Raw genomic sequence first — 9,845 nt, 5'->3', positions numbered from 1 at the left:
CTCCGAAGCTCTTTGGTGTGTGTGGGGGGCAGTGGTCAGGCTGGGGGCAGTGCAGTCCGTTGTGGGAGGGATAGAGGAGGAGGATGGCCTTGTGCCCTGCTAGGGAAGCGAGCCTAACGGCAGGACCCCAAGGAACTGGCCCAAGGGTTGGTTTTGAGGGAAAGGGGAGGGGTTCTGCTCCCACCAGCGGACTGCAGTGACTTCAGGAGGCTGCTGGAGCCCTCTTTCAGCCTCTCACAGGGAGCTCCTGTAAAGGCTTCGGGCTAGCAAGTTGGCACCCCTGGGTAGGCACAGGAAGAGCTGGGAGCTGATGCCAGGTTCCCAGTCTGTGCAGGTACAGGGATGGAGCAGAGCTTCTAGGACAGGCTGGACAGAGGGCAGGGGGCGAGACTTAGACACAGACTGTGACAGCCAGAGCTGAGGCAGCAGCCAACCTAGTTTCCTTTTCACCCATATTTTAAAGCTGTCAGTTTAAAACGAAGTTTTCTGGGCCAGACTGTGAACCCTTCCAGATTTCTGTTGAATCAGAGGCTGTGAAAATCAAGGATAAATATTTATCTAAAGATGTCACAACTTTGAATTTCAATAATAGTTTATCTGCTAATCTCTGATGGAAATCTAGAACAGCTGTTACTCTATTGTGTATTTTGAATTCCCAAAAGACAGATTTGGGAGTTAACATTTTTCTTCCACCAATTTTCAGTGTGCTTTCTTTTAGTTTATTGATGCTTTTGCAAGTTCAAATCAAATAAATGATGAGAACATTAGCTTACTGTGAAAGTTAACGCCTGCCAAAAATTAATATAGTATTTGACCTTTATTGGCAAGTGTGACGATGCTGAATGTGTCCATTCCAGCAAAAGTTGAATGAGGGGTTAAAGACCAGAAAGTTACAATATTGAGAAGAAAAAAAAGGCACATATGAGTCAGACTGAGAAAACTTCCAAACTGAAGGAAAGTGTAAGTTTAGACAGGATTGATGATGTCTCTATCTCCTGACTATTAATAGAAAGCTATGACCACTGCTTCTAAGAACACCCAGTACAATCACTTACCACTTCTGTTTCTTAGCTGAGGGGGATGCTGTGTAATTTTGAGGTCTACCATGAGAGCAGGAAGTGACATCCTGGTTCAGGCCTTCCCATCACTCCCTGGCTATCTTTCAAAGGCTCCAATTCCTCTCTGTCTTTTGGAGGGAAAAGAAAAAAGAAGAAAAAGAAATTATTTTGGAGTCATTCAATGTGGCCATTATTAGAGGGAAGAAACCCTTGCAGCTCTGATTATAGTTAGATGTCACCGTCGCCCTTATTCTTGTACGCTAAGCAAACACTGCTGGTAAGGGAAGGCGAGGGTCCTGGTAACCCCACACTTAGGTTACCCGAGCAATCTGACTTCTAACAGTCACAGAGCAGGGCCAAGTTCTGCACTAGAATTAGAATGTGGGTCTGAGCCAGAAAGAAGCACACATGCCGGAGTTGGAGATGAGCCACCGAGAGTGGGATCTGAAGCGGCTGCAGACCCTTGAGGTGGGGATGTAGCTTAGTAGTAGAATGCTTGTCTAATGTGTCTGAGGCTCTGGGTTAACAACACAACAATAACATAAAAACAGAATCCTAGTGTGCACAAGAAGACCCTTTGTGTCCTTTTTTTTTTTTTTTTTTTGGATAAGGTCTTACTCTGGAGTTTAGGCTGGCCTTGAACTCTTTGTAGCTCAGGCTGGCCCCTTGGGGATCCTCCTGCCTCAGCCCCCTGAGTGCTGGGATAACAGACATGCCCCACAATGCCTGGCCTCCTTTTGTGCTCTCTTCAATGGTATCATCCCTTCCCATCAAAACGCATCAGAGGTAATTGGTCCCCTGATCACTGAAACATTGACTTGTCACTGAAAACACTGAATTGTGCTTTCTCCTTTGCTGTTCTTTATCATTTTATTACTTATATGTGCATTCATAAAATAGTGTAAGGTTTTACTTTTCTAAACTTTGAAGAAAAAAAAAGGAGCATATTTAGTCTTCAGTGATTTGGATATTTTCTTCTAAGGTGTCTTACGTTGTCGCTAATTAACTGGTGCACTTGGGCCTCTGTGCCGGCCCCGCCCCCGGGGCACACTGAGACTGCAATTGAGACTGGGCGTGCTGCGTGTGCCTGTAATCCCAGCTCTTGGGAGGCTGTGAACAGGTGGATCACTACGACTCCGATCTAATAGTGAGACCCTGAACACCCTGTAGACCCTTCCCTAAAATACAAAAAAAAAAAGAAAAAGAAAAAATTAAGTGGTGCATTTGTGCAAGGTAGTGTCTTTATTTCTCACTGTGTGTAACATCTCACTATGTCTCTCTCCACCCTGCCATCCTCCCAGCTGTGGGTTAGGAGCGGTGCTTCTTGGAGCCTTCTGATACGCATGTGCCAGAGCGTTTCCCCTGTGCAGACTCACAAGAACCGTCTTCTTCATTCAATGCTTTTCCCACGTCATAGACAATACTTTATTCCTCTCATTTTTAAATTAGCACCATCTTAGTAGGTGTGGAGTCATCTTTCTAGTCTTTTCGCCAGTGTTTGTTTTTTCTAGCGCAAGTCCACAGCTCATGATGACGACAGTCCTTGTGGGTAGTGGTTACACGGGACATTACATCTTGATTCTGTCCTTGTCCCCTTCCCTCTCCCTCCTCCCTCTCTTGGTTGCCTTCCCATGTGAAAAAGGCCTGTCTCATTACTTTCTATTATCTGTCTTTTATTTTGCTCTTTATTTATAGTTAGGCCTTTTCCTGTGAGAGAGAGCACATGACATATAAGCTGTGTCTGATTTATTTCCCATAATACTGTGACCTCAAAGTGCAAGCATTTTCATTGCACTTTATCCTTCTTTATGGCAGAGTAGTATTCCATTGTCTCAGTTACTTTTCTCTCATTGCTGAGGCAGTATACCCAGATACCCAAAAGGAGAAAAGGTTTATTTAGTTCACAGTTTGGAGAGGTTTCAGTTCTTCACTGCCTGGCTTTAAGGCAGGGTGGCATGGGAGAGAAACAGTTCATAGTTTAAACAGTTCATGGTGGCCAGAAGGTAGTAAGGCAACAAGGGGTTTTACTAGCCTCTTCCTGCCCCTTTTATACTCTATCTAGGCACTGGGATTAGGGCAGTGACAAACCAGTCAGTGGACTGATCACACACTGTAGATTCAGCCACCACTGAAAAAGCATACGGCCACATGAGGATTTGAGGGACATCTGGACACAAACCGTGACACCCATTGCATGCAAGTACTACCTTTTCTTTATCTTTCATCTCTTGATGGACATATAAGCTGCTCTCAAGATTTAGCTATTGTCTATAAAGAAAGACAAACTCAAAGCTTTTGTAGATAAATGAATGCAACTAGAGGCTATACTCAAAGTGAGCCCACATTTGTGAATATCGCATTGTCTAAGAACCTGAAAGAGTAAACAAAACCTAAACGGTATAATAGACATAGTAAAACAGAAAGAAACTGAATTTAAGGTTTAAACAATGAAGATGAGAGAAAGGAGAAAAGATAGGGAAAAAGGAACAGGAAGAAACATGCAAGTATATATGCAGGATGGCTGAGATGATTGTATTAATAATTTCCATCAGTTTTTTTTATCTATTGAATTTCTTTATATTTTAATTTTACTTTGCTTTTTCCCATAATTTTGTTGAGAAACAAATAGCAATGAGACAGTTTCAAACCAAACTGGTAGGACAGTTTCAGTAATTAACACATTGCACACATTCTTCCTAGTGGTTAATTGCTGTACAAGATGCGGACTTGATATCCTATTTACAAACACCATTAGAACAAATCCCTTTATTCATTAAGAGAATGTAACTATATATCTATCTTAACCATAACCACTTTGAATACACAGATACAAAATGGACATTCATTTGTATCCCCTTTTTTTGTTAAGTTCCATCATTTAAATATTATAGGTATGTAAACTCAGCAAAATATTCTAAAAGAGTCCAGTAGTCCATAATAGTATTGGGTCTTCCACTTCACTGGCAATGTCAGAAATTGTTGACCTGAGTCCCCCACAGCTCAACATAACAGCATGGCTTTACTTCTTCTTTTTTTTTTTTTTTATATATATTTTTATTTATTTTATTTTTATTTTTATTTAAATATTTATTTATTTATTTATTTATTTATTTAGTGTGTGTGTGTGTGTGTGGCCAGCTCAGCCCACCAGGGGGTGGAGCTGGCTGGCATGTGGTGCTGGGGATTGAACCGCGGTCCCTGTGCTTTGCTTAGCTTAGCTTGTTCTAAGTAGGTGCTTTAGACCACTGAGCCATCTCACCAGCCCGGCTTTACTTCTTATACTTAGTTTTTATACTTTTCTGCTGGATGGTTAAGACCAAGGTAAAGCAGGACCTATGCAACAAGAGTTGTAGCTTTTGGGTCTGATAAGGTCAGTGAAATCCTCTCAGGATTTATCCTGAGATCCTGTACCTCAGATTGTAGAACCTTTGTGAGTTTCAGCCATGTAGATGAGTCACGGCCAATGCTTGACCAATGTGCTCTCTGTGAAAGCCTGAGAGAATGTTTTCTCTCCATGTGACTCTCCTTAGGCACACTCTACATCATCGATCACTTTCCTCTTTGGCCCCATAATCTCCTTGATCAGAAAATTTGGGACACTACTGAGTTACATCCATCAGTATTTTTGAAAATAGCAGTTAATGTTTTGAATTTTCACCTTGATTAACTCTGCATACTGATATCTGCGATCTGAGCAACTACATCAAGGAGCATGATGTGTAATATAAAATCCATGGTTGAATCCCTCTCATCTTGGTCTTCTAAATATGTACCATTTCTAATGTCTTATCAATTACTATACTATCTTTAAAATTAATTTTTAAAAAAGACAAGGAAAAATTAAGATTTCTTGAAAGCAAGTGTTAATATTCAATTATTTGTCCAATCTTACAAATATCTGTTAATCTGAGCAACAGATTTGATGACAAAAATAGATAATATAGCAACCATTGTTAATTAGCTATTCCTGTTTTGAAAATCTGTAACATATGTATTGTTGTATGTTACCCTGTTTCTGTCTTTTTTTTTCTATTTGTTTTTCCTTCTGACTTTACTCTTCAAAATAAAATAAAATTTTAAAAAAGATTTAATTATTGTGAGTCATGCTGTTACAAGCACGGGGGTGCATGGATCGATGTAGTATGCTTTTAATTCTTTCTGGAAGAGGAATAGCTGGGTGAAATACATCAAACTCTTTCCCCAGGGGCCGGGGCAATGGCTCAGTGGAAGAAGCGCTTCCCTGGCAAGGGCTATCCCCAGTTCTGCCGAAAAATTAAAAACAAAAACAAAACAAAACAAAAACAAAAACAAAAAACCTGTTTCCCTAAATGGTTGCCAATATATATATTTTTTCCTGTTCTGGGAATTGAATCCAGGGCTTCTGTCATGCTTTTAAGCATGTACCTTATCACTGAGTTACACCTTTGCCTCATCAACATTTAGTATTGATTTTTTTTTTCTTTCTGTGGTGCTAGAAATTGTACCCAAGGCCTTGAGCCTGTTCAGAAAACACTCTACCACTCAGCCTTATCCTGGCTTAGTTTTTGATTTTTATTATTCATATGGGAGGAAGATCTATTTGTGATTTTAATTTATATTCCTCAGGTATCTATGGAGCCATTTGTATTTTTTCTTGTATGAAATACTTGTGACTTTTGCTTATCTTCCTATTTATTGTTTCTCTTTTTCATTTTGATTCTTTGGAACTTTAAAAGTACTTTGGACAGTAATTATTTGTGTCAATTATCCTTCCTCTAATCATTATCTTTTATTCCAGCTCTTATTTTTTATTAGCACATGTTTGAAGTACATAATAATTATATTTCTTTTGGGGAGTTCATACATGTATATAATATATTTTAATTCTTTTTTCATAATGATTATTTTTTTACTCTCTTCAGGTGTCTTTTGATAAGTCAAAAATTGAACCTTAAGTGGTAGAATTTACCAGGACTTTCCTTAGTGAGCCAATATTTTTGCATCTTGTGTTAAGAACCCTAACCTATTGTGAAATTGTAATGTCCTCCTAAATTGTTGGCTGCATTAAGGTAAATTTCTACTTCAAAATCTTCAATTTGTGTATGCTGTGAGGTTGCCAATTTAATTTTTACAGCTGTTTAATAAAATTTCCTAGTAGCATTGACTGGACCTTTTTCTACTGATCTCTGATGCCCTTTCTATTATAAAATCAAGTCCCAGCGTAGTGCCTGGTTTGTGGCCAGTTCCTCTGTGTTGCATGAACTTTCCTCTGTCCTCTACCGATTTCCCTCCTTAGTTTCCTCTACCGATTTCCCTCCTTAGTGTCGTTTGCATAGGGCGGCTTGGTATCTGGGAGACAGTCCTCTTTACCTTGTCCATCTTCTTAGAGAAACTTGCCTATGTTTGATCTTTTGCTGTTCATTTAACTTTTAAAATTAGCACGTGAAGCTTCATGAAAAATATTGTTGGATTTTCACTGGAATAGGATTTAATCAGTATGGAGTGAACTGATATCTTCATTCTTTTTTTTTTTTTTGGCAGAACCAGGGATTGAACTCAGGCCCTTATTCCACTGAGCCATCTCCCCAGCCTGATGCCTTCATTCTATTGAAGCTTTCTACTAACATTTGACATTTCTCCATTTTCTTAAGTCTGTCTTTGATGCTTCTTCAATAAGGATTAATTTTTTCTATAAATTTGCTGCACATTTTTGTTAGATTTATACTTAAAATTATTATATATTTTTGCTATCATTATAGCTTCTTAAAAATTATCCTTGGAGCTGGGTGTGGTGGTACATGCCTGTAATCTCAGTATTCAGGAGGCTGAGGCAGGGGGTTGCCACAAATTTGAGGCCAGCCTGAGCTACACAGTGAGTTCCAGCCTGAACCACATAGCAAGACTCTGTGGGGAGGGGGCGGGGTGGTACTGGAGATTGAATCCAGGGCATGTAGCACCATATTTCTAGCCATTTATATCTTCATTTATTTTAAGTTTTGAGGCAGGGTATCGCTGATACCTATTAGGTTCTCCAATTTAGTAGTCTCCTGCCTTGGCCTCCCCTGCAGCTGGGATTACAAGTGTGTACCATCACACCCAGCCCCCAAAATGACAGCTGTTGTTGTATGGAAATGGATACTGACTGAACACTTTTATTACTGCTAATGATTTACCTATAGTTTCTCTTGGGTTTTCTACGTGGTCAATAATGCCATGTACAAATGTGACAGTTGTCTCTTTCTTGTTAATCTTTTTTTCTTTCTTTATTTGTCTGGTACAGGGTCTTGGTGTGTAGCTCAGACTTGTCATAAGCCTCCTGTCTCAGCCTCCATAGCACTGGGAATCCAGGCACGTGCCTCTATGCCCGGTTTGGGTGGCCAGCACAGCCCACCTGGAACCGCTCCAGGGCCGGTGCAGCATGCAATACCAGGAATCAAACCGAGGTCCTCGTGCTTGCCGGGCAGGCACTTGGACTGCTGAGCTATCTCCCAGCCCCTCTTGTTAATCTTCTAATCTTTATTTTCTTTTTTTGTCATATGCCATAGGCTGGGGCTTATAATATAGCACTGAATAGTGTAGTAATGATACTAATTCAACATTTTCTCTGACGTTAAAAGAAATTTTATGATTTTGGGTGCATCTGAGTGTAGCATTGACAGAACTTTTTGGTGAATTAGGTAGCAATGCTTTGACTATCATAGTCTTCAAAAACATATGCTAATACAGCTCCACTAGCTTTCTCCTATTAATATTTGCTCTTCTAGTCTTTGACTTTTGGATATTTCAATGTGACTGTTTTAAGAATCTCTTGTAAACTGGGCATGGTGCCGTATGCCTGAGTCCTAGCTACTCAGGAGACTGAGACAGGAGGTTTAAGCCCATTCTAGGTAACGTAGCAAGACTCTGATGCAGGGAAAAACAAAAGCTAACAAACAAAACAAAAAAAGAAAATCAGAAAACTCTTGTAAACAGTCCATGTCTGATTAAAACACACACACACACACACACACACACACACACACACACACACACACACAGTTTGAGCAGGACATATAATATACCTGTAATCCTAGAAGACTGAGGCAGGAGGATCACACGTTTGCTCTCAGCCAGATTTACTTGGCAGTTTAGAGAGGTCCTGTCTCAAAGTAAAAAAATAAAAAGGGCTGGAGATAGAGCTCAGTGTGATGCACCTAGGGTCCATCTTCACTACTACAAAACAAAGTAAAACCAACCAACCAAGAACAACAAAAAACAGTTTGAAATTCGTTGTTTTTTGAGGCAGAGACCTCATCTCTCTGGCTGGTCTCAAACTTGTTGGCTCAAATGATCCTCATAGGTGAGTGACTTAAACTATAGAATATGCCACTGAGATGGCAAGCTTTGTCACTTAATGGGAATATTATTATTATTATTATTATTATTATTAATTTTTATTGCTGAGTTGGGATTGGAGCCTGGCCCTTGTGCACACCAGGCAAGGTTTCTGCCTTGGAGCTACATCCCTGATCTTACCTGGAGTCTTTGGTGTGTTTATGTTATTGTGCCTACTGATCTACTTGGATACTAGCACTGTGTTTTTTGGTGCTTTATATATTGGTCCCTCTCAAAAAGAAAAAAAAAGTACCATGAGATAATGTTTTAGGGCTGGGGAGATAGCTCAGTAGAATAAGCGCTTGCCTGGCAAGAGCAAGGTCCTCAGTTCAATCCCCAGTACTGAAAAAAAAAAAAAAACTATACTGATCCCTTTCATTTTTCTCCTCCTTTGCCATGATTGAGGATTCCCCAGCCTTGTTTCCATCTAGTTTCCCGTGTTGTTATTTGCAAGTTATAATCTCTGCAGCTATTCTTTTAGTGGTTATCTAACCAACTTAATATTTTTAGTTAGCACAGTTAGCATCTGTCTCAGTTGCTTTTCTCTCATTTCTGGGACAAAATACCTGACACCCAAAACGAAGGAAGGAAAGATTTATTTAGCTCATAGTTAGTGGAGGTTTCAGCGCCTACTCAGGATTACAGGCGCGTGCCGCCACACCCAGTCTCAACCACTGTCTCAGCGCACTCGTGGGGCAGGGCCAGTACAGCAAGCCAGGGATTGAACTCTGGCCACTGTGCTCTGCCTAAGCAGGCGCTTTAGTCTACTGAGCTATTTGGCCAACCTAATAAATTTTATTTCTTTCCTTTCCTTTCCTTTCCTTTCCTTTCCTTTCCTTTCCTTTCCTTCTTTCTTTTTAACAAGCCTGGGGCTCTGGTCCCAGGGCCTAATACATGCCAGGAGATTTGTACCACTGAGCCACACCCAAGCTCCCATTTTTATTTTATTTATTTTTTGTTTGTTTTTGTAGTACCTGGTATTAAACCCAGAGTTTCTGCAATGAGCTACATTCCAAGTCTTTAAAAACTTTTTATTTTGATACTCCCTGAATTGCCCAGGTTGGCCTCAAAGCTTGCAATCCTCCTGCCTCAGCCTCCTGATTAGCTGGAATTAGAAGTGTAGATCATGATGCCCAGTGTGGGATCATAAATCTGCATAGATTGTCATTTTTTTTGGTAATTCTAGAATCCAGTTCTAGCTTAATTCTACCCTCCTAGATTAGAAGTTATTATTCATACTCAAAATTTATTGAGATTTATCCCCATATTTACTTTTTTTTTTTTTTCCAGAACCAGGGGTTGAACTCAGACCCCTGGACTGGCCAGGGCAGCACGTGTGCTACTGAGCCATCTCCCGGCCCATATTTACTCATATGCTTACTGATTATCTCTTCTTCATTTCAAACTTTTCATCTGGAAAGATTTACATTCCTT

The sequence above is a fragment of the Octodon degus genome, unplaced genomic scaffold (assembly GCF_000260255.1).
Source record: "Octodon degus isolate 3935 unplaced genomic scaffold, OctDeg1.0 scaffold00090, whole genome shotgun sequence".
Classification (NCBI taxonomy): Eukaryota; Metazoa; Chordata; class Mammalia; order Rodentia; family Octodontidae; genus Octodon; species Octodon degus.
The sequence above is the reverse complement of the archived record's forward strand: the minus strand, read 5'-3'. Positions refer to the sequence as shown.